The sequence below is a fragment of the Oncorhynchus masou genome, chromosome 23, assembly GCF_036934945.1.
Source record: "Oncorhynchus masou masou isolate Uvic2021 chromosome 23, UVic_Omas_1.1, whole genome shotgun sequence".
NCBI lineage: Eukaryota > Metazoa > Chordata > Actinopteri > Salmoniformes > Salmonidae > Oncorhynchus > Oncorhynchus masou.
In genome coordinates this window covers 20,982,600-21,010,460 of record NC_088234.1, presented here as the reverse complement: position 1 = coordinate 21,010,460, position 27,861 = coordinate 20,982,600, and the positions used below count along the sequence as shown (strand labels likewise).

The 27,861-nt window shown below is 42.3% G+C and overlaps 2 pseudogenes; one reads left to right on the top strand and one right to left on the bottom strand.

Annotated features, from left to right (window-relative positions):
• Window positions 1-716: 716 nt before the first annotated feature.
• Window positions 717-26,423, bottom strand: LOC135510080 (uncharacterized; annotated as a pseudogene).
• LOC135511209 (uncharacterized) lies at window positions 13,401-15,467 on the top strand (annotated as a pseudogene).
• Window positions 26,424-27,861: the final 1,438 nt, after the last annotated feature.

The window sequence follows — 27,861 nt, the reverse complement described above, 5'->3', positions numbered from 1 at the left end:
AAAATGTGCATTTTATTTAAAAAAATATGCATTTATTTATTGAAATTCTGAACAGCAATATCTACATCATCAACATGTCAAAGGCTGTCATATGGATATTTTACTTTTACATTGTGTCACCTAAACTGACGAGCACTGAAACATTTGAGCAGACAGTAAACCACATTTGTGTTTGTAACAGCTGAAGGATTAAGAAACTGAATCATTGAGTTAATCTATTTACTGGTGAGGTAGATGATGAAGAAGATGGTCAGACAGCAGAGGAGAAATACAATTCTTATGATGGAGAAGAGGACAAGGATCCTCATATCTGCTTTAGTCGCCACTTGAATACCCCCCCCTCCCTCCACCCCCCTGAAGAATTTACATGTTTTCTATTATACAGTAGAGGTTATTACAGTGTAATAGCATGTATTTTATTTTGCCTTCATTTGATCAGGTAAGTCAGTAGGTAGGACGGCAGGTAGCCTAGTGGTTAAGAGCATTGGGCCAATAACAGAAAGGTTGCTTGTTTGAATCTCCTAACCGACAAGGTGAACTATCTGTCTATGTGCCCTTAAGCAAGGCACTTGTCGTAACCCTAATTGCTCCTGTAAATCGTTCTGGATAAGAGTGTCTAGTTCTAACTAATGACTAAGATGTGAATGTAAGTCATTGAGGAGACATTGTATTTTACAATAACCACCTGTGTATGTAAATATAGTGTTATTGTCATTTTAACAAAGGATCAAAAGAGGTTTATCTTGAATTTCCAGCTTTGTCCCATTCCTGAACAGTATCTCCCCACATAAGTCCAGAGCACAGTAGTAAGTCCCAGCATCAGAGAGGCTGAGGTTCCTCTTGGGGAGGTTGTAGACACAGCTCTGTGTAGGAGACCCAGCCTCAGGGCTCTTCTCATGCTGATCACTCCTGTCTCCATGGGTGTAAATGATTCCTGGATGGGATTCTCCTGAGCCATGTCTGAACCAATAGACACTGTGTTCTCCTGCACAGGTCTCAGTGTGTTTTTTTACAGTTCAGAGTCACACACACAGACTGCTGTGGCTGAGTAAAAATAGAAATGTTCTATTGAATATGCCATCATAACAAAAGTAAGTAAAACATATCCATATCTCCAAGAATAAAAAATGTTCACAGTGGTGCAAACATCCTAACAGCTATTATCTTCTTCAAAACCTGTGTCTTGAGTGGAAAAGTCTATCCTCTGTAGAACAACACTTCTCAAATTAGGTTATTTTGTCTCTTCTATGCGACAACATGGGTAGGCCTGACTTATCCACTAGGAACGCAACTAGAGACCTTTCTGTCGACTCTCTCCAGCAGACGGACCGGCGACGACAGAGGCAGACAACAAGGCATACGCTCGTAAATATGTACAGTACCGTTTAGAAGTTTGAGGTCACTTCGAAATGTCCTTGTTTTCCATGAAAACATACATGAAATTAGCTGCAAAATGAATAGGAAATATAGTCAAGAAGTTGACAAGGTTAGAAATAATGATTTTTAATTGAAATAATAATTGTGTCCTTCAAACTTTGCTTTCGTCAAAGAATCCTCCACTTGCAGCAATTACAGCCTTGCAGACCTTTGACATTCTAGTTGTCAATTTGTTGAGGTAATCTGAAGGAATTTCACCATATGCTTCCTGAAGCAACTCCCACAAATTGGATTGTTGTAATAAGGCATTAATAGTAGTAAGTGTTTTGATGATTTTTGATGTTATGGATTAAGAACCAAAAATAGCAGCACTGTAGTAACTATTACAGTACAACGGTTTGTTTTGTTTGATCGTAGCTAGCTAGCTACATAGCCGTCTTTGTATCTAAGACAATTGTGTAGCCTAGAGCGATTTTCTAGGTTAGCTAGCCAGCTATTGTCGTTCTTTTAAGGTAACGTAACGCAATCAACCTGCTAGCTAGCCAGCGAGCCCCCGAATAGCAGCACTGTAGAAACTATTACACTCGACGGAACGACTTGATTAGTGTAGTGTCAACATCGCAGCCACTACCAGCTAGCCTACTCCAGCAGTACTGTATCATTTCAATCATTTTAGTCAATAAGATTCTTGCTACGTAAGCTTAACTTTCTGAACATTCGAGAAGTGTAGTCCACTTGTCATTCCAATCTCCTTTGCATTAGCGTAGCCTCTTCTGTACCCTGTCAACTATGTGTCTATCTATCCCTGTTCTCTCCTCTCTGCACAGACCATACAAACGCTCCACACCGCGTGGCCGCAGCCACCCTAATCTGGTGGTCCCAGCGCGCACGACCCACGTGGAGTTCCTGGTCTCCGGTAGCCTCTGGAACTGCCGATCTGCGGCCAACAAGGCAGAGTTCATCTCAGCCTATGCCTCCCTCCAGTCCCTCGACTTCCTGGCACTGACGGAAACATGGATCACCACAGATAACACTGCTACTCCTACTGCTCTCTCTTCGTCCGCCCACGTGTTCTCGCACACCCCGAGAGCTTCTGGTCAGCGGGGTGGTGGCACCGGGATCCTCATCTCTCCCAAGTGGTCATTCTCTCTCTCTCCCCTTACCCATCTATCTATCGCCTCCTTTGAATTCCATGCTGTCACAGTTACCAGCCCTTTCAAGCTTAACATCCTTATCATTTATCGCCCTCCAGGTTCCTCGGAGAGTTCATCAATGAGCTTGATGCCTTGATAAGCTCCTTTCCTGAGGACGGCTCACCTCTCACAGTCCTGGGCGACTTTAACCTCCCCACGTCTACCTTTGACTCATTCCTCTCTGCCTCCTTCTTTCCACTCCTCTCCTCTTTTGACCTCACCCTCTCACCTTCCCCCCTACTCACAAGGCAGGCAATACGCTCGACCTCATCTTTACTAGATGCTGTTCTTCCACTAACCTCATTGCAACTCCCCTCCAAGTCTCCGACCACTACCTTGTATCCTTTTCCCTCTCGCTCTCATCCAACACTTCCCACACTGCCCCTACTCGGATGGTATCGCGCCGTCCCAACCTTCGCTCTCTCTTCCCCGCTACTCTCTCCTCTTCCATCCTATCATCTCTTCCCTCTGCTCATACCTTCTCCAACCTTTCTCCTGATTCTGCCTCCTCAACCCTCCTCTCTTCCCTTTCTGCATCCTTTGACTCTCTATGTCCCCTATCCTCCAGGCCGGCTCGGTCCTCCCCTCCCGCTCCGTGGCTCGACGACTCATTGCGAGCTCACAGAACAGAGCTCCGGGCAGCCGAGCGGAAATGGAGGAAAACTCGCCTCCTGCGGACCTGGCATCCTTTCACTCCCTCCTCTCTACATTTTCCTCCTCTGTCTCTGCTGCTAAAGCCACTTTCTACCACTCTAAATTCCAAGCATCTGCCTCTAACCCTAGGAAGCTCTTTGCCACCTTCTCCTCCCTCCTGAATCCTCCTCCCCCTCCCCCCTCCTCCCTCTCTGCAGATGACTTCGTCAACCATTTTGAAAAGAAGGTCGACGACATCCGATCCTCGTTTGCTAAGTCAAACGACACCGCTGGTTCTGCTCACACTGCCCTACCCTGTGCTCTGACCTCTTTCTCCCTCTCTCTCCAGATGAAATCTCGCTTCTTGTGACGGCCGGCCGCCCAACAACCTGCCCGCTTGACCCTATCCCCTCCTCTCTTCTCCAGACCATTTCCGGGGACCTTCTCCCTTACCTCACCTCGCTCATCAACTCATCCCTGACCGCTGGCTACGTCCCTTCCGTCTTCAAGAGAGCGAGAGTTGCACCCCTTCTGAAAAAACCTACACTCGATCCCTCCGATGTCAACAACTACAGACCAGTATCCCTTCTTTCTTTTCTCTCCAAAACTCTTGAACGTGCTTTCCTTGGCCAGCTCTCCCGCTATCTCTCTCAGAATGACCTTCTTGATCCAAATCAGTCAGGTTACAAGACTAGTCATTCAACTGAGACTGCTCTTCTCTGGATCACGGAGGCGCTCCGCACTGCTAAAGCTAACTCTCTCTCCTCTGCTCTCATCCTTCTAGACCTATCGGCTGCCTTCGATACTGTGAACCATCAGATCCTCCTCTCCACCCTCTCCAAGTTGGGCATCTCCGGCGCGGCCCACGCTTGGATTGCGTCCTACCTGACAGGTCGCTCCTACCAGGTGGCGTGGCGAGAATCTGTCTCCTCGCCACGCGCTCTCACCACTGGTGTCCCCCAGGGCTCTGTTCTAGGCCCTCTCCTATTCTCGCTATACACCAAGTCACTTGGCTCTGTCATAACCTCACATGGTCTCTCCTATCATTGCTATGCAGACGACACACAATTAATCTTCTCCTTTCCCCTTCTGATGACCAGGTGGCGAATCGCATCTCTGCATGTCTGGCAGACATATCAGTGTGGATGACGGATCACCACCTCAAGCTGAACCTCGGCAAGACGGAGCTGCTCTTCCTCCCGGGGAAGGACTGCCCGTTCCATGATCTCGCCATCACGGTTGACAACTCCATTGTGTCCTCCTCCCAGAGCGCTAAGAACCTTGGCGTGATCCTGGACAACACCCTGTCGTTCTCAACCAACATCATGGCGGTGGCCCGTTCCTGTAGGTTCATGCTCTACAACATCCGCAGAGTACGACCCTGCCTCACACAGGAAGCGGCGCAGGTCCTAATCCAGGCACTTGTCATCTCCCGTCTGGATTACTGCAACTCGCTGTTGGCTGGGCTCCCTGCCTGTGCCATTAAACCCCTACAACTCATCCAGAACGCCGCAGCCCGTCTGGTGTTCAACCTTCCCAAGTTCTCTCACGTCACCCCGCTCCTCCGCTCTCTCCACTGGCTTCCAGTTGAAGCTCGCATCCGCTACAAGACCATGGTGCTTGCCTACGGAGCTGTGAGGGGAACGGCACCGCAGTACCTCCAGGCTCTGATCAGGCCCTACACCCAAGCAAGGGCACTGCGTTCATCCACCTCTGGCCTGCTCGCCTCCCTACCATTGAGGAAGTACAGTTCCCGCTCAGCCCAGTCAAAACTGTTCGCTGCTCTGGCCCCCCAATGGTGGAACAAACTCCCTCACGACGCCAGGACAGCGGAGTCAATCACCACCTTCCGGAGAAACCTGAAACCCCACCTCTTCAAGGAATACCTAGGATAGGATAAGTAATCCTTCTCACCACCCCCCCTTAATGATTTAGATGCACTATTGTAAAGTGGCTGTTCCACTGGATGTCAGAAGGTGAATTCACCAATTTGTAAGTCGCTCTGGATAAGAGCGTCTGCTAAATGACTTAAATGTAATGTAATGTAAATAAACTGTAATAACATGTACAACTATGTACTGTAAACATTGAATAAAAAATAGAAACTAGACCCAAAATCCTAGGGGAGAGAACGCCTCTGACACTCCCGAGTTGGGGGGGACAAGTCTAGTTTCTACACTGAAGACAATATAACGGTTTGGACAGAATAATCATTTTATTGTAATAGTAATACTGTATATTAATGCTCAAGCAGTATTAGTCGACAGACATAGACAGTAAATCGTACCCAAGTTTTAGTATACGTGAGTCTAGATATAAGAAGCATAAAAAGTGAAATTGAAAGTAAAACAAGAGGTACTCTAAGTCTGATTGATATTATCTAAGATCCCGAAACCAGCCTAACGGCATCACACAAGGCTAATCTCTGGGCAGGATACATAACCAGGTCAGTCCGGCGGACCTGTGAGTCACCTGTTAGCCGGGTGACATAAGAACTTAAGTGAGACGACTTGTATCACTCTCGACGGGGGTACCTTAACGGTCCTATAGCAAAATCCCCTACCGCGACAGATCCAGTAACTGTGCTGGGCACTCCATTATAGACAGAATACCAGCTGACTGCTTCTTCCCTAAATAGTTCTTGCATAGTTTGGAGCTGTGCTTTGGGTCATTGTCCTTTTGTTGGAGGAAATTGGCTCCAATTAGGCACCGTCCACAGGGTATGGCATGGCGTTGCAAAATGGAGTGATAGCTTTCCTTCTTCAAGATCCCTTTTACCCTGTACGAATCTCCCACTTTACCACCACCAAAGCATCCCCAGACCATCACATTGCCTCCACCATTGCATCAAGCACTCCTCCAGCATATTTTAAATTTTTCTGTTTCTTACGAATGTTATCTTTGTGATCCTGTCACGCTCTGACCTTTAATATCTCTGTTTTCTTTATATTTTGGTTAGGTCAGGGTGTGATGAGGGTGGGTATGCTAGTTTTGTATTGTCTAGTGTTTTTTGTGTGTCTAGGGTTCTTGTAGGTCTAGGTGATTTGTATGTCTATGGTGGCCTGATATGGTTCCCAATCAGATGCAGCTGTTTATCGTTGTCTCTGATTGGGGATCATATTTAGGTTGCCATTTACCATTTTTTGTTTGTGGGTTCTTTTGTGTTTGTGGGTTCTGACAGCTGGTGTGGGTTCTTATTCTATGTTTAGTTGCCTGTCTGCACTATTCGTATTAGCTTCACGGTTAATTTTGTTATTTTGTTCATTTGTTCAGTGTTCATTCATTAATAAAAGAAGAATGTACGCACCTTGGTCTCCTTCGTATGACGGCCATGACAGATCGGAACACCTCAAACTTAGATTTGTCTGTCCATAATACTTTTTTTCCAATCTTCCTCTGTCTATTGCCTGTGTTCTTTTTCCCATCTTAATCTTTTCTTTTTATTGGCCACTCTGAGACATGGCTTTTTCTTTGCAACTCTGCCTAGAAGACCAGCATCCCGGAGTCGCCTCATCACTGTTGATGTTGAGACTGGTATTTTGCGAGTACTATTTAATGAAGCTGCCAGTTGAGGACTCTAATGTACCTGTCCTCTTGCGCATTTGTGCACCTTGACCTCCCAATCCTCTTTCTATTCGGGTTAGAGCCCGTTTGCACTGTTCTGTGAAGGGAGTAGTGCACAGCGTTGTACGAGATCTTTATTTTCTTGACAATTTGTTGCATGGAATAGCCTTCATTTCGCATGAGAAGAATAGACTGACGAGTTTTAGAAGAAAGTTCTTTATTTCTGGCTATTTTGAGCCTGTAATCGAATCCACAAAAGCTGATGCTCCAGATACTCAACTAGTCTAAAGAAGGCCATTTTTCAAAATTAGAACAACAGTTTTCAGCTGTGCTACGCATCATTTCAAAAGGGGTTTCTGGGGTTTAAAATAATCAACTTGGATTAGCTAACACAACGTGCCATTGAAACACAGGAGCGATGGTTGCTGATAATGGGCCTCTGTACGCCTATGTACATTCCATAAAAAATCTGCCATTTCCAGCTACAATAGTCATTTACAACATTAACCATGTCTACACTGTATTTCTGTTCAATTTAATGTTATTTTAATGAACCAAAAATGTGCTTTTCTTTCAAAAACAAGGACATTTCTAAGTGGCCCCAAACTTTTGAACTGTAGTGTAAATTGCAATTTCTTTTCGAATGAGCAGTCGTTCATGTCAACTATTAGACGTTTTTAAGAGTGTATTTATCAACCATGAGTTTCTCCTGAATGGGAGATCACTAAAAGAAGACTACTGTATTGTGTTTGCTGTGTTTTCTCCATAGATGTTTTTAGTGAGGTGAAGTGACTTTGTGGTGATTGAAGCCCTCGTGGATGACATTGTCTTAGCATTCATGTTCCAAAAAGGTCACAACTATGACTTTCTTTCACAACAGTAGCTGCAGTGATAAAGAATAAGGGATGCCACAATTCAACAATAAGTACTTCATTTGTAATACATCTATAATGAGCAGAATCTACTTATAAGACAACTATTCTGAATCAGAACAAGTTGTGAAGTGGATGACAACTTTAAAGGTGATCACACTGTCATACATTTCCACTTCTCGTAGAGATGGGTAAGTCAATATTTTATATTTCTCTACTTGCAGTATGTGATGTTGTCACGAATCTCGCCGAGGATGGTGCCTCTTCCTGTTCGGGCGGGGCTCGGCGGTCGTCGTCTCCGGCCTATTAGCTGCCATCGATTCCCTTTCCATTTGTTTTTGGTTATTGGTTAATTGGGTACACCTGTTTTGTATTCGGGTTTGTTTGTAGGGTATTTAAGGGCACTAGGCCCGCTGGGTATTTGTGCGGGCTTGTTTCTTGTTACTCTGTGTTGGATGGTGTTATTTTGTTCTTGTCGTTATTCGCCGGACTATTTCTGTCCTGTTGTTTGGACTGGCAACTTATATACGCCCTGTGTGTTGGCGTGACCGTTTTTGTTGCGCTGGTGAATAAATTTGACAAACGACTGAACCCTGCTCTCTGCGCCTGATTCCACCCACCACTCCTAGTTATTATAACAGATGTCCAATTCTTGTTTTACAGACACTTTGACAATCTAAAGTTGTATTTGGGGTAACCTATAGCATAGTTACTATATTTTCATGTTCTCTAGTTGATGTGCGAGCGGGAACGGAGTCTTCATCCATACGTCAAGAGAGTGGTCTCATGTCAGTCAACGTTGGAGACACAGTGGTATTGCACTGCTTTCAAGAAAGTGACATGGCAGTATTGTTCTCTTGGTACAAGCAAACCTTGGGAGATAAACTTCAGTTCTTCTCAACTGTCATTAAGTTTGAAAGGAACGCAACATTCTATCATGAGTTTAAGGGTAAACCTCACTCCTCAGTGGAAAATGGCCAAGAAAAGAATCACCTAAGGATCTCAGACATGCAGCTGATAGACTCTGGCACATACTATGTGGGAGCTCTGATAACAACAATATGGAGTTTGGAGAAGGATCAAAGACTGACTGTGCTCCAGCAATCTGTGTCTGAGACGGTCCAGCCAGGAGACGCAGTGACTCTGAACTGTAAAATACACACTGTGCAGGAGAACACAGTGTCTATTGGTTCAGACATGGCTCAGGAGAAAATGATTACATGTAATGTTAAAAATACAGTTCTGTTTCTCACAGGCCCAAGATGCAGACAGTCTCTATTATGTAGCTCTGAATCTGAGCAACAAGAACAACAGGTCTAGAAGACAGAGAAGCAACATGGAGGAAGAGACGGTCTACTCTGGGATCAGACAGTAGAACTGGATAAATGAAACAGTTGTCATTGTATGCAAGATACCTCTTTAATAACTAGCTATATTTGAATGCAACAGTATAATGTGATGATAGCTATTTTTAGTGTAACACAAAGTACAAATAATTGAATGCATTGCTTCTGTGTCAAACTCATTTTACATTTGATTTGCATGTGTAAAGAAAAATAAAGCATTTCCAACTGTTAAACCAAATTAATGTCAACAAGTTGAACTCAATGCATTCTGTTCACACACCTCTGTGGTCATAGTGGAGGGTGTTACAGTGACTTTCCACTATTGGAAACTAACTTTCATAGACTTTTAACACAGGAAGACTGACCTGCACCAACACTCTGCACTACTTTCCCTCTCAAGACCACCATAATGTTCACACCCCTGAGTGCAACACTGGCCTCTAAACACAGTGCTTACAGTGTAAAGGTCAATGTCTTCATTTATGTGGAGTCAGGAAGTCCCTTGCATCATGTTACAGAAAATACAATGCAGTTGTGGTGTAGGAGGTTTACTTCTTTGTTTTCTCTTTAAGACATAGGCCTACTGATTGCATGCCAAACACCCCCTCACATACTCAGCAACATATTTAAAGGTATTCTGCGGTCTGCTATGAACAATACACAAGGTTGTAGCTATCTACACTTTGTTAAGGCCTATCGGCCCTCTGCACAGGACCCTCTATGTCTTTCTCTCTCTGTCTCTCTCTCTCTGTGGTTTCAGCAGGATGTCTCCGTGGTGTCAGTTAGTTGTATGACCATTTTTTGCTCTTCATGTTGTCCTTTTTAGCAAAAAGATAACTATTTTAATGAGGCAGCAAGTTATATATATATATATTCTACAGAAATCTGTGTAAAAACACAATGAACTATGTATTAGTTAATTGACCTAGAGATCTGAAGTCCGTAGTTAAACACAAACCATGGTCTGAAGTGTGATGTAAAGTATCATCATCATCTGGACCAAGAAGAAAGAGCCTACTTCTAATTATATGATGGGAGGAATTTTATCTGTCAATACATTACAGAATAAATAGTGTATGAGGTATTGTTGGTTAAGTAAACTATTGACATGTTTTCTGTTTCTCTGTGTTACTAAGTGACTGTGTGGAAGATGTAAGAACATGTGGACAACCAGGTCCCAACTACTGTATGACTCCCATGGACCACGATGGCAAGAAAAACATTAAGTGAAGGATCCACTGACTCTTGCTGTTGTGTCTCTTACTTTGTGTGGACAAGCCCTCTGTTGGCCAGCTGAAGTACATAGTATTGCAGACAGTATGAGCTGTAGTTAGGCCTAATAATAGAGTCTGAATTGAGTGAGTCTGTTTCATCCTCATAGCTCCACGGTCAGTGGTGTAAAGTACTTAAGTAAAAATACTTTAAAGTACTACTTAAGTCGATTTTTGGGGTATCTGTACCTTACTTTACTATTTATATTTTTGTCAACTTTTACTTTTACTTCACTACATTCCTAAATGTACTTTTAATGTACTTTTTACTTTTTTCCCTGACACCTAAAAGTACTTGTTACATTCTGAATGATTAGCAGGACGAGGAAAGGGTCCAATTTATGCGCTTATCAGTTGAACAACCCTGGTCATCCCTATTGCCCATGATTTGGCGGACTCACTAAACATACATGCTTAAGTCTGAGTTTTGGAGTGTGCCCATGAATTCCCGTAAATAAATAAAAAACAAGAAAATGGCACCATCTGGTTTGCTTAACTTGTTGAGTGTATGGGGAAGTATTTTGATGTTTGGATGAAAAACATACCCAAATGAAACTGCCTATTTCTCAGGCCCAGAATCTAAAATATGCATATAATTAGGATTAGGATAGAAAACACTCTAAAGTTTCCAAAACTGTCAAAATATTGTCTGTGTGTCACGATTTACTAAGAGTGGTGGGTGGAATCAGGCGCAGAGAGCTGGGTTCAGTAATTTGTCAATTTATTCTCCGACGCACAACAACGGTCATGCCAACACACAGGGCGAATACAATTACCCAGCCCAAACACAGGACCAAAATAGTCCGGAGAATAAACACACGAAAACCACCATACAACAGAGTAACAAAAACAATCCCGCACAAAACAAGGGCGGGACAACCTACTATATATAAGGACACTAATTAAACTAAAATACAAACATGTGAAACTAATAAGACAAAACCAACAGACAAACAAAAAAGGGATCGGTAGTGGCTAGTAGGACGGTGATGACGACCGCCGAGCACCGCCCGAACAGGCAGGGGAGCCAACTTCGGCGGAAGTCGTGACACTGTGAGTATAACAGAACTGATATTGCAGGCGTAAACCTGAGGAAAATCCAACTAGGAAGTGCTGTTTTTCCTGAAAGCTCTCTGTTCCATTGCATGCCTTCCCTCCATTTAAAGGGATATCAACCAGATTCATTTTCCTATGGCTTCCACGTAGTGTGAAAAGTCTTTAGACATAGTTTCAGGCTTTTATTCTGAAAAATTTGCAAGAAAGATCCCATCGAGTCTGTGGATGGCTGGGTGCCAGCAGTGTTTTGCATGCGCCAACAGAGTGGAGCAGACATTTTCTCTCTCTCTCCTATTGAAGAAGCAACAGTCCGGTTGAAATATTATCGATTATATATTGTAAAAACAACCTGAGGATTGATTATAAAAAACGTTTGACATGTTTCTACGAATTGTACGGATACAAGTTGTAATTCTTGTCTGCCCCATCGTGACCTTACATAAACGCTTGGTATGCTTTCGTCAAAAAGCTTTTTTGAAATCTGACATGCCGGTGGAATAACAACAAGCTAAGCTGTGTTTTGCTATATTGCACTTGTGATTTCATGAAAATTAAATATTTTTAGTAATTTAATTTGAATTTGGCGCTTTGCATTCAGCGGATGTTGACGAAAATGATCCCGCTAACGTGATAGATGCGTCAAGAAGTTAATATGCAGAATTTGAAATTATTTGTACTTTGACTTTTTATACTTAAGTATATTTCAAACTAAATATTTTTAGACTTTTACTCAAGTAGTATTTTATTGGGTGACTTTCACTTCAATCATACATTTTTTTACCCAATTGGTAGTTACAGTCTTGTCTCATCACTGCAACTCCAGTACGGACTCGGGAGAGGTAAAGGTCGAGAGCCATGCATCCTCCGAAACACAACCCAACCAAGCGGCACTGCTTCTCAAAACAATGCCCACTTAAACCAGAAGCCAGCCTCACCAATGTGTCAGAGGAAACACCTACACCTGGCGACCATGTCAGCGTGTACTGTGCCCGGTCCGTGATGGGACAAGGACATCCCTACCGGCCAAACACTTCCCTAACGACGCTGGTCCAAATGTGCACCGCCCCATGGGTTACCCAGTTGCGGCCAGCTGCGACAGAGCCTGGACTCAAACTCAGAAGAGATTCTGACAGAGCAGAGAACAGAGAGAACAGAGAGAGGAAGAAATCATCTACTCTGGTGTGTCATCAAGACAGGATGTGACATGTGAGGGTCATCCAATCAGCATCATTCTAAATGAAGCCCCACCCCTCCTCCGAATTCCCCTTTCATCTTGACAGTGTCCGTGTGAACTGGCGATTATATAGATTTCTCATTTGCTGTAGGATGCTATTGAAAGGGCCTTGCTTCACCTCATATAAATGTAAAATAACTCAGATGCAGAGCATAATTGTCCAGCAACTGTGAAAGCTGATACTAGGATTGTGTCATGGGTCTCAAATCCTCAGCAATAGTGGCTGAGATTGACTGACTGGATACATCTGTTTTTGTAGAAGTGTACAAACAAATGTACGTATATAATGATTTCGCAAATGTCTAAACTCTTACTTTTTATGATAATGGTTTTAACATGGAAGTCTGTAACCTGCCTTTATGTTGGTGTGATAGTTCAATAAGCATATTTTTATTTCCTAGTTTAATGACATCTTACTTCTTACCAATTATTTGCACCAGGTATCAAAATCACATCTTTATTTTGTCAAAAAGGTGCCAACCTCACCAGAGTTAACTTCCTCCTGAAAGCTTGAACTGCCTTCTACAGACATGAAGTGAGAAATACAATGTAAACCCCCTGTGTATGTCAAAGAGGACATATGTACCTGTAGTCTCAGCCACCGACCCAAATGATGAAAAAATACAAACCAGTAACTCTGACTGTACATCATTTGAAGGGCTGCTCTAACTATGGTATGCCACAGGACACATGTTAGATTGAAGTTTTTATCACATGTTTTATGCCTGTCCAGACAGCCAATAAAATCACTTGGTTCAGAGTTTCCACCTACTTCATAATGATTACCCAATGAGTGTCATATAAAAGGTGCCCAGTTGTCAGACCCACACACTGTATAGTGCAGAAAGCAAATTATGATTATATATTGGACAATATTTTTGATTAACACCAATTTGGGTAAGTAAGAATGTCACGACTTCTGCCGAAGTCGTTGCCTCTCCTTGTTCGGGCGGTGCTCGGCGTTCGACGTCACCGATCTTCTAGCCATCATTGATCCATTTTTCATTTTCCATTGGTTTTGTCTTGTCTTCCCACACACCTGTTTTAAATCCCATTCATTACCTGTTGTGTATTTAACCCTCTGTTTCCCCTCATGTCTTTGTCAGAGATTGTTTTATTGTCAGGGTAGTTTTGTGTTGTATAGGTGTGCGGCGGGTCCTCATACCCATGTTTGTTTATGTATGTACCTTTTAGTGTTATGGAGCATGTTACGTGGACTTTATTAAAAGACTCCATTTTACACTCCGTTTGACTCCCCTGCGCCTGACTTCCCTGCCATCAATACACCTATGCCTGACAAGAAATATAAACATGGATCCTTTTACTTATGTCAGTCTTTTTTAAACAATTTTAATGACTGTCTGAATAATGATAATATTGTATAATTCTGTACTTTAACTTTGTCTTTGATTTATTTCGTTTGTTTGCTTCACAGGTTGTGCACTTAACAAGGATGTAATCCAACCAGACCCTGTGATAGTTACACACCTGGGACAAAGTGCATCTCTCACTTGCTTTTGTCAATCTAATTTGATGGTCAGAGTCGCTTGGTTCAAGCAAACTGTTGGACAGAAGCCTCTTCTCATGGCATCATCATATTATCGCACTCAAAATACCTTTTATTTCAACAATTTTACCAAGGACTTCAGTGAGACTAAACGTTTGAGTGTGGGGAGAGGTTTTGACAGCTCTAACCTGACCATCTCCAAGACAGAGTCAGGGGACACAGCTACATACTACTGGGGTGCTATGAAAGTGGGCAAAGTCATATTTGGAGATGGAACTTCTTTAATTGTCAAAGGTAACTTAATTCTGTAACTTAGTGTGTTCATATAATGCTAAATGAATTAATCTAGCAGGAAAATCAAATGTACACACTATGATCTTACTCACTCTCTTTAAATTCAGGGTCCAACCACATGTCTGTACTCCAGCAGCCTGTGTCTGAGTCAGTCCAGCCAGGAGACTCTGTGACATTGAACTGTACAATACACACTGAGACCTGTGCAGGAGAACACAGTGTCTATTGGTTCAGACATGGCTCAGGAGAATCCCACCCAGGAATCCTTTACACCAATGGAGACAGGAGTGATCAGTGTGAGAAGAGCTTTGAGGCTGGGTCTCCTACACAGAGCTGTGTCTACAACCTCCCCAAGAGGAACCTCAGCCTCTCTGATGCTGGGTCTTACTACTGTGCTGTGGCTTCATGTGGGGAGATCCTGTTTGGGAAAGGGACCAAGCTGGACTATTAGTGATATTTCTGACAATTCTAATATGTTCTAACATTTTATGCCTGCTTAAACAAAATGTCCTGAATTTCCTGTCTGTATTTCCACAGATGGTTGTAAGAAGGAACGCGTTCTCTTGGTGTACTGTCTGGGTGTAGCGTTGGCTCTTTGTGTCATCATCATCATTGTCCTTGGTTGTGTTATGTATAAGATGACCAAGAAAACCTTTCTGCTGTGCAGTGGTAGGCGTTATCATTAACCACAATATATGCTTAAACTGTTGGTGCAGTATACATTACATGTTATAGTCATGAAACTGGGTTAATTCATTTTATGATGATGATGTTGATGATGATTCCTTCATGTTTGTCTAAAAGGAACGCATCCTCAGCCAAGTGGTCTGACAGTCCCCAGTTCTCATAACCAGGTATTCAGACCTTATAGTGAACTACTCTGAATATGCCTTTGACTACCTGTAAACAAATCATTCTATCAAATTATCAGGTCATTTCCTGATGTTGTGGAAATTTGCTTTGCTATTCCTCTTCGGATAAGGAACATGATGACACACTCACATCGGCACATTACGCTGCTCTGAATATCATCCACAAGAAGCCAAAGACCCGGAGACAGAGTATCGCCATGGAGAGAGACTCTGTGTCATCTGGGGTGAGGTGCCAAAACATGGATTGAAACATAGATTTACCTCCTTTAAGACTTACATTGCTTTTTCATTCACACAGTGTTTTTATTATTATAATTGTGCTAGAATTGCTTGTATTCTGTCAAATTCCTTATAACTTTACTGTTGTGGTACTGTGGTACATTTTAGATCAAATAAAACATTAATTCACTAATGTTGATGTATTGTTTGATTTGCACTCATATTCTTCAAGTTAAACTGGTAGGTTTGCAGGTACACGGCATCCTGATTACATGATGTTTCTAATAGCATGCGTAGAGTACATTCTACTAACACTTTCAGTTGTCTTCTTTTTAAACTGTGTCCTGCATCACGTCTCTGTGATATTCTGACGGCCCTAAATGGATTTTCCACTCAGCTTAACTCATCTCTAACCCCCAGCAAATGACCATCAGTCCTCACCACACACTGTCTTCACACACCTCAGTGAATCAAAACCACAAACATCCATGTCACTAAGAGCACAACTCACTTTCTTCATAAGAAAAGCCTGAACTAAAAATAGACTTCTTAGCTGAGTAAATTTTGAAGAGAGTTGATATTGTTGAAAATGTAATCTGATTATGACAATGTACACATTGTAACTGAGACATTTTCACAAACAATACAAAAAGTGAATATGCATATGTGCAGGTTGAAGTACTGCACTTCATTTCTCTTTCAATAAGGTACATGGATGTCCCCATAACTGCCTGAACTGTGGAGTTGGCAGGAACTTTTAGAATTGTCAAAATGTTAACATTTTTCACTCAGAATCATTGATAATGTACTCTCCTGTGATATATCATGTGTGTAGTCATAATATTTGTCAACAAAGGCCCAATAAAGACAATGTTCAGTTAAGAATCTTTAACGAGGTAATTTATTACATGTATATTAGACATCTGTATCATGTTATAAATCCATTTCAGAATCATAGCGTCTCATGCATCCATCAGGCTAGGTAGTCATCATCACTGGATCATTACTACTAACATCAACTAAGTTACTATAAAGTGTAGCTAAGTTATCAGGAGGAGCCATACAATCACTCAATATAAAATGGGTCGCAGAGTGATCTCTATATGATGAAGACAATGACTCATGTGTTTGTGTAGTTTTGTATTGAGTTCTAGGGAGTAGTTGAATAAGAATGGGAAACAACCTAGTCATCTCTCCTCTGTAATGTGTTGTCCTCTTTGGGTGCATGTCTTTGCGGGCTATACTCAGCTTTGTCTCAGGATGGTAAGTTGGTGGTTGAAGATATCCCTCTAGTGGTGTGGGGGCTGTGCTTTGGCAAAGTGGATGGGGTTATATCCTTCCTGTTTGGCCCTGTCCGGGGGTGTCCTCGGATGGGGCCACAGTGTCTCCTGACCCCTCCTGTCTCAGCCTCCAGTATTTATGCTGCAGTAGTTTGTGTCGTGGGGCTGGGGTCAGTTTGTTATATCTGGAGTACTTCTCCTGTCCAATTCGGTGTCCTGTGTGAATCTAAGTGTGCGTTCTCTAATTCTCTCCTTCTCTCTCTCGGAGGACCTGAGCCCTAGGACCATGCCCCAGGACTACCTGACAGGATGACTCCTTGCTAGCCCCAGTCCACCTGGCCTTGCTGCTGCTCCAGTCTCAACTGTTCTGCCTTATTATTATTCGACCATGCTGGTCATTTATGAACATTTGAACATCTTGGCCATGTTCTGTTATAATCTCCACCCGGCACAGCCGGAAGAGGACTGGCCACCCCACATATGCTCTCTCTAATTCTCTTTCTTTCTCTCTCTCGGAGGACTTGAGCCCTAGGACCATGCCCCAGGACTACCTGACATGATGACTCCTTGCTGTCCCCAGTCCACCTGGCCGTGCTGCTGCTCCAGTTTCAACTGTTCTGCCTTTTTATTATTCGACCATGCTGGTCATTTATGAACATTTGAACATCTTGGCCATGTTCTGTTATAATCTCTACCCGGCACAGCCAGAAGAGGACTGGCCACCCCACATAGCCTGGTTCCTCTCTAGGTTTCTTCCTAGGTTTTGGCCTTTCTAGGGAGTTTTTCCTAACCACTGTGCTTCTACACCTGCATTGCTTGCTGTTTGGGGTTTTAGGCTGGGTTTCTGTACAGCACTTTGAAATATCAGCTGATGTACGAAGGGCTATATAAATAAATTTGATTTGATTTGATGTCACTCACACCTACCCCCACACAGTGAACAGTTTCACAGGTACTCTGCACAAAGCAGAAGACGAGGCTGTATCTACGCTTTAGTCAGGTGGGCCTGCTGGCTTTGTGCAGACAGGTCCCTCATACCTGCTCTCTGTGTATCTATGTCTCTATGTGGTTTTCAGCAGGATGTCTATGTGGTATCACTGTTGAGATGAGTTCAGATTGGTCTGTCATGTAGCATGTTTCTGTCCATAACATGAGCTGTTCAGTATGTGTACATAAACCTTGCTACTGCAGACTTTTTGAAAGATATGTTAGCCAAGGAGAACAGCAAAAGTGTTGCTACTGCTCTCAATAACATTGCTGACCTGAATTTAGCAGGCGCTATCGAACAAAGATCAGTGGGGAAAAGTTCTGATGGACTACTTTGTGGACACGTTCAGTGTGGACCAGAGTGACTTGACACAACGCGGGCCAAGGAAGCTGTACAAACAAAACGGAGTTAAAGGGGTTCCAGACTGCCTTGAAGGGTTCATCCAGTCTAGCTACAATTTCAGATATTATAAATTTCAAATTTTATCATAAAATACATTTTCACTGCAAATTAAAGCTAGTGAACGTTAGCTTGCTAGATCGCTAGCTAACGTTAAGTGTATGATCTGTGTAGTAATATTATTTGATTTTCAGAAACCCATTTGCGTTTCTAGTTATAGCCTAATGTTAGCTAGCTAGCTAACATTGAACCTAGTTGGTCAGCTTTAGCTACCTGCAGATTCATACTATAGCATTCCATGCATGGTGGCTAGCAATGACAATGTATTTGTATTGCTACAGTATGGGTTGGGATTATGGTTAATTGTTAAGCTAGCTAACTATTTACATGTCTAAACAAAAGACTCTACTTTGCAAGATGATTACATGACCCATTAAGTTAGCTAGTTGTGTCTGAGGGTGATTACTACCATTTAATGTATGTCATGAATGTCTATTAACCTTCATTTAACTAGGCTTGTTCAGGGGCAAAATGACAGGTTTATACCTTGTCAGCTCTGGGATTCGATCCGCCAACCTTTCGGTTACTGGCCCAACGCTCTAACCACAAGGTTACCTGCCGACATGTGTACATGTCTCGACAATAGTGACTCATCCACTTAGCTAGATGTGCCTGAGGGTGGTTATAGCATTTATTTCACATGACCCATCAATTTCGACATCTGTCGTTCTAAGTATCATCTAATAATTTTTGATATTGCTACAAATATGCAAGTAACTATTTCACTGTACGTGTACAACATCTGTATCCTGTGCAGGTGACATATAAACTTAGATTTTATTTGATATAGAGTGTGTGTAATGGTTTTCTTCTGGTGAAAGAGAGGCGGACCAAAACGCAGCGTGGTTATTTATAAACATCTTTAATAAAGATGATAACTTGAACAATGTATAATACAAAATAAGAAAATGTGGAAAACCGAAACAGTCCTAACTGGTGCTAAACACAGAGACAGGAACAACCCGCAAGAAACCGAAAGAATATGGCTGCCCAAATATGGTTCCCAATCAGAGACAACGATAACCACCTGCCTCTGATTGAGAACCACTCCAGGCAACCATAGACTTACCTAGAATACTTAACTAAAAACAATCCCATAAACTACAAAACCCCTAGACAAAACAAACCACATAAATCACCCATGTCACACCCTGGCCTAACCAAAATAATAAAGAGAACACAGAATACTAAGACCAGGGCGTGACAGTGTATTTACCAGAGATGGTCATGTGAAGAACAACATGGCTTAAAAGTGTCAACTATACTGAATAGATGTAGACAAATGAGAGCTCTCCAGTAGGTGTACCAAAACAGTCATTTTCTCAAAAGTGGAGTTACAAGTTTATCAACTTTCAAAGGACATTTACTTTCCCATTGTTCCTCAACTGCCTCAACTGTATGATTTACAATTTTGTAGCTGTGAGTATTTTATACTTTTATCCAATGTAATAAAACACTATTTCAAATTTTGCAACGTAAGACCAAATTGAGGTGGTTGGTCACATTTAGGGACAGATCTACATTTACAAATATTTCCCATGACCCTCTGTACTGTAAAATAAAATTCCGAGTTGGATGACGTATTTTCAAAGAGTATTTTCCCAGTCGGAGCTCATTTTTTATTCAGATTTCCCAGTTGTCTTGAACTCACTGAAGTCTGAGATTTCCCAGTTCCAAGTTTCTAGTTGTTTCGAACACAGCAGAAGTCATGCTTGATTGACAGCATGGCCTATGTTGAATGTTTATCCTTTTAAACTTGTAAAAGAGACCGTTAAACCCAGACTTGGGACCACAAAGCCACTGCACTAAATTGCAGGCTAGTGATTGCTTTTCAATGCTTGCAGTGAGACAATGATTCCTTCCAAACCACTCATTGTTGAATTTCTGATTTCCAACTTCTTGTGTAATGTTTATGTCCAATGGCCGATGAGCACCAATATGTTTTATCTATAATTTCTCTTCATAATTTCTCATCATGACAAGGATGTGCCAATAGATTGTCGACTTGATTCATGATGATGACTGTCAGCTTGCTAGCTAAAATTTTGAAAGTGGGATGTTGACATGATCGGTCCAATCAAAGCTAGAGTACATATAACGATATTTTCTGTCATTTTATCTGTGGCCAATGACCTTGAGCCTTCTTGGATGGGCATGTATAATGTAACTCTATGGCAGCACCCAAGGTTCTTGAATTTCCGAGCTCTCCCTGTAGATTTTGCAGTGACATATTGTCCCCATGAGTGACAGAACACTGAGCCAATCACAGCGCAACTAGAGGACAATGCCAAACCCTATGCTCCGTATTTTCCCTTGGCTGCCCCACCACCACAGAAAGCTGTCGTGTCTTTGGCTATGCAGGATTAAGTGATATGACATGCTATTCTATAAAATAATTTCTCTGTAATTAATATGACCTGATTGAGCTAATCATTTAATTGTAATTAACTAGAAAGTCGGGGCACCACAAAAGATATAAAAAATTCCTAAAATTATGTTTGCTTAGGTTAACTCATCACTACTCTTTGTCTACCAATTCAGACTTTCTCAAAAAATATTTTACGGAATATTAAAATAATTTTCTCAGGACTGTACCTTTTATAGACAATTGTCCAAATTCTAACACATTTGAGTGAGCGCTCCCAAAGTAGTACGTGGCTGAATCCGAGCTGAGATACTGAGTCAGAGATACTGAGGTGATTAATTCCTTGGCCGCATGGCATTGAAAATTGAGGGTTACCCTTGAACTCATGGTAAAATGTAGGACTCTTGTCATACTTATAGATGGTTGAGATGAGCTGAGGTTTTTCTCCCAGGGGTCGCTTGAACCAGGAGAAATGCATGGCCACGTCGCCTTCATAGAAGTGCTGCAAAGTCACTGTGACCCCAACTTTGGCTGATATGAGACCACTCTCCTGTTGTACAACAAAAGAAAAGACAACATCCTATACCATGTTATATATACATAACCATGCAAGATTGGAATGCCTCAAAGTGTCTGTGAGTTTAAATAAAAATGTATTGTATCATTATATTCCCTGATGAAAGCTATTACTAAAAGTGACTGAGTTTAAAAAATGTATACTAAACATGCCATCATAATAAACGTAAATGAAACATGCCCATCTCTCCAAGAAGAAAAAATGTGCACAGTGGTGCGAACATCCTAACTGCTATCAGCTTCTTCAAAACCTGCGTCTTGAGTGGAAGAGAACAGTCTACCTCTGTAATACAACACTTCTCAAATAAAGTTATTTTGTTTCTGAGATAGATTCTGCGGTCTCTCATTCAGCATTTCAGTAGATTTCAGGGTTTTCGCCGTGAACAGCGAAGATATACTGAAGGTAGGGTAAATACCCCTGTTGTGACTTGATTTAACCCAGATTACAAGAGACCGGAACGCCAGAGCTGAATTTCCTGTTGGGCTGACGCTATTGTGCTTATCTTTCAAATGAAATGCAGCAAAGGTGAGAATTACACTTTTGAAATCATATCCCCGATCATGTCCTCTAAATTCCATGTAAGTGTGGCAAAGTCTGAAACTATTAGTAAACATTTGGAATTTCTTCCTTTGTTTATTGAGGTTTCAAAATGGTTTCTCTATGACTGTGATTGGCTGTTATAGATACATCTACCCTGATTGATTTGATATTGACAAATGTTCCACATAAATATTCTGAGGTTGGTGTTTTTTGTAATGATTTAAGTGACCATTGTGCTGTTGTTGCTGTTCGAAATACTAAGGTTCCAAAGACAAACCCACGTTTTATTTGTAAGAGAAATTTGAAGTGTTATAATGAGCAGGGTTTCTTTCATGATTTGTTTTATTTTGACTGGAGCAAGATTGAGTTTATCCCTGATGTGGAAACTGCCTGGAAATTCTTTCATGGTGTTTTTTTCCAAATAGTAAACAAAAATGTCCCATTCCGCATGTTCAGGGTTAAAGGGCGGAATATTCCATGGTTTTCTTCTGAGCTGTCTTGTATTATTCACGACCGTAATCTAGCCTGGGCTAAAGCAAGGAAATCATCTTCTGATGCTGATTGGCTTATTTTCAGGCAGTTACGAAAACAAGTGTTATTTTCTTATCAGGAAGGCCAAGTCTGAATATTTTATGTCTGTTACCACTGATGACCTGAATGACCCTAGAATGTGTTGGAAGGCTATTAAGTCTATGTCTGGTAACAATAATGTTAATGAATAACCTCATGTGTTTTGAAGGACTCTGTTGCTATATATGACAAAACTGAAATGCTAAATTGTTTCAATGAGCACTTTGTATCATCTGGTTTGATTTAGCTGTTTGATTCAGTGTCCTCTGTCTCTGTACAACCCTGTGTGGATGAACCAGTGAGAGCTGGTCAAACTTTTAGCTTCTTGCCATTCTCAGTGCAGGTGGTACATAAAGCTCTGAAATCCTTAGATCAGAGAAAGTCTGCAGGTCCTGATCTTTTGGATCCCTGCTTTTTAAATCTGGCAGCTGATTTCATAGCTGAACCACGTACTATTTAACCCTGGAATGTAATGAAATTCCAAAGATGTGGAAATCCACATTTGTCCTACCACTTTTAAAAGGGGAGATCCAACTCTTTTAAATAACTATAGGCCAATCTCAAAGCGGTCACCCCTGGTGAAAATACTTGAAACCCTTGTAAGTCAACAGCTAAAAGAGTTTTTATTTACTAACTCTATTTTATCAATGTACCAATCGGGCTTCTGGAAGAAGCATAGCACAATTACAGCAGCCATGAAGGTTTTAAATGATATCACTGAAGCCCTTGACAAAAAACAGCACTGTGTCTCACTTTTTATTGCTACGGCTTTTGATATTGATCATGCTATACTAAGGCAGAGATTGTTGATTGTTGGTCTTTCGGAGCATGCAGTTGCATGGTTTGCTAACTATCTGTCTGATAGAACTCAGTGCACTCAATTTGATGGGCTTATGTCTGTTAAATTATCCGTCTTTAATTGTGTGACCCAAGGCTCTGTATTTGGTCCTCTCTTATTCACTATTTATATAAATGATTTAGACAAAAATGTCCAAAATGCACAACTTCATTTTTATGCTGATGATACTGTTATTTACTGTTGTGCCTCATCTCTTACAAAAGCTTTCCAGAACATGCAAACTGCTTTTTATACTGTTCAACATACATTGTGTCAATTGAAGCTTATCCTCAATACTGACAAAACTAAACTAATAGTGTTTTCTAATGCAAAAAATAGACCTCTGAACCTTTCACCTAATACTACCTGTCAGGGCAAAGAGATTGAGGTTTTAAATTGTATATTCAACAACTTACAAAAAAAATTGAAGCTGAAATTGGGATTTTATTTTAGGAATAAGGCCTGTTTTTCTTTTGAAGCCAGAAGGAGGCTGGTATCAGCTACATTTATGCCTTTACAAGACTATTGGGATATTTTATATATGACTGCTTCCGCTCAGTGTTTGAGATCAATTGACACCCTTTACCATGGCACTTTGAGATTTATTTTAAACTGCATAACCCTTACGAGCCACTGCACTTTGTATACCAGGGTTGGCTGGCCTTCTCTAGTCACTCGTAGGCTCAGTCACTGGTATACTTTTATTTACAAAGCCATTTGGGGTTTACTACCTTTTTATTTGTGCAATTTTATTGTTCTGCAATGTGGTGGGTACTCTCTTCGATCGCCGGACTTTATCCTGCTAACTGTTCCAAATGTCCGAACTGAATTTGGTAAAAGGGCTTTTATGTACTCTGCGCCATCGTCTTGGAACGCCTTACAAAATACTTTTAAACTGGAAGAACTTGTCCCGATTGGTGTTTTTAAATCACTGGTGAAGGATTTTGAGGCTGATTCCCTGACCTGTCAATGTTTTTAATTTGCTGTTTTTGATTTTGTTATACTCTTGTAAATTCAATGGTTTTTACTAGATTACTTGTAGTTTTTCATGTTGTCTGTCTGTAATTCTTGTAATGACTTGGTGCTGCCTATCTTGGCCAGGACGCTCTTGAAAAAGAGATTTTAAATCTCAATGAGCCCTTCCTGGTTAAATAAAGGTTTTTAAAAAATTGGGAAGTCTTATCAAAATCAAATCAAACTTTATTTGTCACATGCGCCGAATACAACAAGTGTAGACTTTACAGTGAAATGCTAACTGACAAGCCCTTAACCAACAGTGCAGTTCAAGAAAAAGAAAAATATTTACCATGTAGACTAAAATAAAAAGTAATAATAATAAGTAACACAATAAGAATGACAATAACAAGGCTAAATACAGGGGGCACCGGTACCAAGTCAGTGAGCGGGGGTACAAGCTAGTTGAGGTAAACTGTACATGTAGCTGGGGTGAAGTGACTATGCATAGGTAACAAACAATCAGCGAGTAGCAGCAGTGTACAAAAGGAGGGTTAAATTGTCCGGTGGCGATTTTATGAATTATTCAGCAGTCTTATGGCTTGGTGGTAGAAGCTGTTGAGGAGCCTTTTGGTCCTGGACTTGGCGCTCCGGTACCGCTTACCTTGCGGTAGCAGAGAAAACAGTCTATAACTTGGGTGACTGGAGTCTCTGACAATTTTATGGGCTTTTCTCTGACACCGCCGATTATATCGGTCCTGGATGATAGGAAGCTTGGCCCCAGTGATGTACTGGGTCTTTCGCACTACCCTCTGTAGTGCCTTACGGTCAGATGCTGAGCAGTTGCCATTACAGGCGGTGATGCAACCGGTCAGGATGCTCTCGATGGTGCAGCTGTAGAACCTTTTGAGAATCTAGGGACCCATGCCAAATCTTTTCAGTCTCCTGAGGGGGAAAAGGTTTTATCATGCCTTCTTCACAACTGCCTTGGTATGTTTGGACCATGATAGTTTGTTGGTGATGTGGACACCAAGGAACTTGAAACTCTCAACTACAGCCCCCTTCGATGTTAATGGGGGCCTTTTCTTGTAGTCCACGATCAGCTCCTTAGTCTTGCTCACATTGAGGGAGATGTTGTTGTCCTGGCACCACACTGCCAGTTCCCTGACCTCCTCTCTACAGTATCATCATTGTTGGTGATCAGGCCTGCCACTGTTGTGTCGTCAGCAAACTTAATGATGGTGTTGGAGTTGTGTTTGTCTACGCAGCCGTGGATGAACAGGGAATACAGGAGGGGACTAAGTACACAACCCTGTGGGGCCCCCTGTTGTTGCCTACTCTTACCACTGGGGGGTGGTCCATCAGGAAGTCCAGGATCTATTTGCAGAGGGAGGTGTTTAGTCCCAGAGTCCTTAGCTTAGTGATGAGCTTTGAGGGCACTATGGTGTTGAACGCTGAGCTGTAGTCAATGAACAGCATTCTCACATAGGTGTTCCTTTTGTCCAGGTGAGAAAGGGAAGTGTGGAATGTGATTGAGATTGCGTCCTCTGTGGATCTATTGGGGCGGTATGCAAATTGTAGGTGGTCTAGGGTGTCCAGGAGGATGCTGTTGATGTGAGCCATGACCAGACTTTCAAAGCACTTCATGGCTACCAACGTGAGTGCCACGGGGCGGTAATCATTCAGGCAGGTTACCTTCGCTTCCTTCGGCACAGGGACTATGGTGGTCAGCTTGAAACATGTAGGTATTACAGACTGTCAGGGAGAGGCTGAAAATGTCAGTGAAGACACTTGACAGTTGGTCCACGCATGCTTTGAGTACCGCCCTGGTTATCCGTCTGGCCCAGCGGCTTTGTGAATGTTGACCTGTTCAAAGGTTTTGTTCACATCGGCTACCGAGAGCGTTATCACACAGTCATCCAGAACAGCTGGTGCTCTTGCGCATGCAGTGTCGCTTGCCTCGAAGCGAGCATAAAAGGCATTTAACTTGTCTGATAGGCTCGCGTCACTGGCCAGCTCGCATCTGGGTTTCCCTTTGAAGTCTGTGATAGTTTTCAAACCCTGCCACTTGCGACAAGTGTCAGAGCCGGTGTGGTAGGGTTCAATCTTAATCCTGTACTGATGCTTTGATTGTTTGATGGTTCCTCTGAGGGCATTGCGGGATTTCTTATAAGCGTCCGGATTAGTTTCCCGCTCCTTGAAAGTGGCAGCTCTAGCCTTTAGCTCGATGCGGATGTTGCTTGTAATCCATGGCTTCTGGTTGGGATATGTACAGTCACTGTGGGGATGACGACATCGATGCACTTATTGATGAAGCCGATGACTGAGGTGGTGTATTCCTTAATGCCAATGGATGAATCCTGGAACATATTCCAGTCTGTGCTAGCAAAACAGTCCTGCAGTTTAGCATCCATGTCATTTGACCACTTCCTTATTGAGTGAGTCACTTGTACTTCCTGCTTTAGTTTTTGCTCTATACAGGAATCAGGGGGATAGAAGTATGGTCAGATTTGCCAAATGGAGGGCGGGGACAGCTATGAATACATCTCTGTGTCCCCGGCCACTAGGTGCGCCGCTTCTGGGTGAGGATTTTCTTCTTTGCTTATGGCCTTATAGTTGGTTGAGAGCGGCCTTGGTGCCAGCTTCACTTTGTTGTAGTAAATAGATGGCTATGAATAATACAGATGAGAACTCTCTTGATAGATAGTGGGATCTACAGTTTATCATGAGGTTCTCTACTGAAATGATCAATTAGCTCAGTTGGGAAGGTGTGGTGCTTATTTGGAGTAAACCCCTGCAATACCTGTGGCTCTGCAGGAACAGGGTTACTGTCTCCTGAAATACTGTATACTGAGAAATGAAAGAGTCGGTAAAAGTCATATTGTGAACACTACAATGGAATGATCAGTTTAGCTTCTCTCATCTCTGTTTTATATCATATTCAGGACCTGACTCGCAACGACAACCCAAAAAAAGGAGCAGGTAAATGCTATTTGTTCAGTGAAATTATTTTTAAAATCTGAGAAATTCAGAAACAGTGTAAATGTAGAATTGTATTTCATGGTTCTTCAAATGTACAGAACCAAGATACTGATGCACTGAATTATGCTGCCCTGAATTTCACCTCTGAGAAAAAGAAGGGGGAGAGAAAAAGAGAGAAGGAGTTGGACCCCCATGTAGTGTATGCTGTTACAAGATGACAAAGTGGAGGATGGAGAGGAGGACAAGTGGTTTGCCATATCTTTGAATACAAGTTTAAATCTTCCTTTATTGTATGTGTAGTTAAATCAAATGTATTGAAATGTAAATATCTCTGTAGGTACAATGTACAGAAACTAAGGGCCACTGTAGCCCTGTTCCTCTCTTAGGCCACACAGCTCAGTGGTGCAGGGGTGGTTAGAGAGGGGGAGTTGGACTCCACAACTGATTAATGGCCACAGAGTAGTAGTTGCCTCTTGGTCTCTCTTAGCTTAGTACTCTTGTGTTTTATTAGTGAATTGGTTATTTAATAAGTTGGCCATACAGGACAAAGTACCCAGCATAGGACAATTGTATTACATTGATTACTTAATAAAAATAATAATCCACCTTCACTGCCGACCATGGCCTAGTAGTCCTCACCCAGAACCCCACTGGACTGAGGGGCAGCTCGGAACTGAGGGGCAGCTCGGGACTGAGGGGCAGCTCGGGACTGAGGGGCAGCTCGGGACAGAAGGGCAGCGCGGGACAGAGGGGCAGCTCGGGACAGAGGGGCAGCTCGGAGTAGAGGCAGCTCGGGACTGAGGGGCAGCTTGGGACTGAGGGGAAGCTCGGGACTGAGGGGAAGCCCAGCACTGAGAGGAAGCCCAGCAC